Source organism: Otolemur garnettii, unplaced genomic scaffold (assembly GCF_000181295.1).
Source record: "Otolemur garnettii isolate 467f Iridium unplaced genomic scaffold, OtoGar3 scaffold00004, whole genome shotgun sequence".
Taxonomy (NCBI): Eukaryota; Metazoa; Chordata; class Mammalia; order Primates; family Galagidae; genus Otolemur; species Otolemur garnettii.
The window spans coordinates 11,295,817-11,299,357 of NW_003852399.1; positions in this window are offsets into that span (position 1 = coordinate 11,295,817).

Genomic DNA, 3,541 nt, shown 5'->3' on the forward strand with positions numbered 1-3,541 from the left:
CTTAATATAAAACTCAACTCTCCACCAGCTCCAAAAGGCCCTGCACCCCGGCCACCAACTGCCCCTCAAGCACCACCTCTCACCGAAGCTCTTCTTCTTACACCCAATTCTGCAACTTCTCGAACACACCCACACATCACACCCACCTCGGGACCTCGCTCTTCCCCCACGCCTACAAGGCTCAGGCCCCACATCATCACGTAACTGTTTTTTCCTTATCTCTCTGGTCTTTTCTCAAATGCACGTCTGAGAAACCTTTTTTCATCACCCTAGTAACTACTCTTCCACATAAACAACAATAATGACAACAGTTATGAAGGGCATCTGTAGGAGATAATAACTGTGAAGGACGTCTATAGGACCAGTAAGGAAAATTTGAATTTTCCTTTATATTCAATAATGGTATTGCATACTATTAAATTTTTGAGTCCAGGCACAGTGGCTAGTGCCTATAAGCTCAGTAGTTTGGGAGGCTGATGGAGGAGGTCACTTGAGGCCAGGAATTTGAGACCAGCCTAGACAATATAGCAAGACCCCATCTCTACAAAAAATAAAAATAAAATTGGTAGAGTCATAAGGACATGGGGGTTACACAAGTGAAGATCTTGTTCTTGAAAATATTTGTTGGACTGTTTACAGATTAAACTTCGGGGTGTCTGTAACTGATTCTACATGACCCAACAACAAAAACTCACATACACACATAAACATGTACATAAAGATGTGTATGCGGAGAAGGAAGGGAGAAAGCAAACGTGGCATTACGTTAATGATTGGTAATTGAGGTGATGAGAAAACGGGTGTCAGTGGGTACTATTATTTCAACTTTTCTGCATTCTGGAAATTGTTAAAAATAAAAAGACAAAAATAGTTTCAACCCCCACTTTCTACCCTTTTATCTTGCTTTATTGTCTGCAGTACACCTAAAATTCTCTGAAATTATGTGTGTCTTTATTTCATTAATTATTTGGATCTTCTTCTTCCCCTGGAGCATACACCCCTGGGAGTAGAGTTTTTGCCAGTCTAGTGAACCACCTCCTCCCAAGCGCTCAATTGGAATAGCACTCAATTAATAATAGCTGTTGAATGGGATGAATGAATGAACAGTCCAACCTATCCCCTTGACCCCTGCCAAGTCCCTGCCTCCTTAGGAATGACTCAGGGACAAGTACCTTGAACATCTGAACCTGTCCTGCCCTCCAACAACCAATGGACCCTTAAACCAATCAGCAAACCTGACCTGGGTATCCACCTACAAACACAGGGAGGCTTCAGTCCCACCCAGAACATATAGGTCCACCTATAGCAAAGACAACAGGGAGAGCCCTTTCACATCACAAAAGCACTTTGGAAACCCTCAGACCAATCCCACAAGGCAGGTAAAACTATTACCCTAGTGATGGGAGGAGTGAGGGGAGGCAAAGCCCAGAACGGACTCACAGGACTTGCACTTTTCACAGGCAGAGTGAAGATTGGAATCCATTTTTTCTGACTGAGAATAATTTACCCTTCCCATTGTATATCAAACCACCTAAAAATATTACTTACAATTACTAACAGGCAGTATTTTTAATTGCCAGATGAGTTACAGATTCTCTCTATATATAGTGGTCAAGAGCACATCCAAATACAACCCATTCCATGAAAGAAAACAGAGATTACGTGTCTAAAGGCAGAGCCTTGTAATGTATGATGACAACTATTTACTTTGTCAATGGCAGTTCCAGGGACACTGGTTTGGAGCTAAGCCTCTGGGTCCTTTAAGGCAAGGGCTTCTGTTCCTTAATCCACCAGTTTGCCCTTCTGCTCTCCACTTCCATAAAGACAGTCAGCCCATTAAAGCAGTTGGCCTTAGGTCTCTAAGGTGACAGTCTGACAACACCTAACACCTTGTAAGCTACACAGAACCCAGCTTCAATCAATACTTGGATGAGAGGCAAAGAACTGAAAAGAAATTTCGAGCACTGCAAGGAATACTGTTGTTCACTCAGGAGGCCGTGAGTCAATATTGTACCACTTGCCCAAAAGGAAAGGGGGCACTAGTTGAAAAGTATTTTCTGGTCATGCATGAGGAAGAGAAAGCCTGGTTCCTAGGAGCTGGCATATTATGCTAAGTGAAGTAAGCCAGTCACAGAAGGACAAATGTTGCATGGTCTCTCTTACATGAGCTATCTAAAGTTGTAAACTCTTACAAGGACAGACTGGACTGGTGTTCTCAGGAGCTTTAGGAAGGGAGGACGCTGTTGATCAATGGGTATAAAGTTTCAGTTCTGTAAGATGAGTGCGTTCTAGGTCTGTTGTACAGCATGGTGCATAGGCTCACAAAACTATATTGTACTCTGAAAAATTTAAGACAGTAGTTCTCAATTGAAGTGTTCTTCTCACAAAAGGGGGAAGGGGAGCAGGAGGAACTTCTGAAGGTGATGGGTATGTTCAAAACCTTGATCGTGGTGACAGTCTCATAGATGTATGCAGATATTCAGACTCATCAAATTGTGTACATTAAATATGTGCAGATCTGGCTTTTTTCAGATCAATTACACCTCAATAAAGCTGTTCTCAAAAATCCAATAATACCTTCCAGTTACAATAGAATGACTTTTGGCCAAGGTTCAACTCAGGTAATTACAGCCCCATCCAAATTTACAGTGGTCTCCAATTTGCTCAAACAGGCATGCAGACTTTGGCTGCTGTGAAGTACAGTGTGAGGCTGAGCCAATACAATGATCAAATATATATCTTATATTTTTAAAACCTGTGTTGGAAAAACTGACTATAAAGTCTAACATTAAAGACCTTTTTTAGACATTTTTTCTAAGCAGTTTTATTAAGATACACAATATATTCAATTCATCCATTTTAAATGTACAATTCCAATGTTTTTAATATATCCATAGGGTTCTGCAACCATCACCACAATCAATTTTAGAACATTTCCATGACCCAAAAAGGAAATTCTGTGATCATGGGCAAGCAATCACTCCCCGTTCCCTCTACCCCTCTTCTCCCTAGTCCCTGGCAGTCACCAATCTACTTTCTGTCCCTATGGATTTGCTACCCTAGACATTAACTATAACAAAAATTATGCAATATATGGTCCTTTGTGACTGACTTTTTTCACTTAGAATCATGATGTTCAAGGTTCATCTGTGTTGTAATTATGTATCAGTACGTCGTTCCTTTTTATTGCCAAATAATATCCATTTTATGCATATACAATATTTTGTTTATCCATTGACAAATGATGGACATTTGTCTTGTTTCCACTTTTGACTGCATTATGAAGAATGCTGATGTAAATATTCATCTACAAATTTTGAGATGGGAACAGGTTTGGGGGGAGAATACACACACACATTCACTAAGGAATATAACTGCATGTGGTAACTCTATTTTTAACTTTTTGAAGACCTCTCTTCCAAAGTAGCTAAACCCTTTCACATTCCCACCAGCATCATGTGAGAGTTGCAATTTCTCTACAGCCTCATCAATATTTATTATTTTGCACCTTTTTCATGATATCCATCCTATTGTTGTGAGG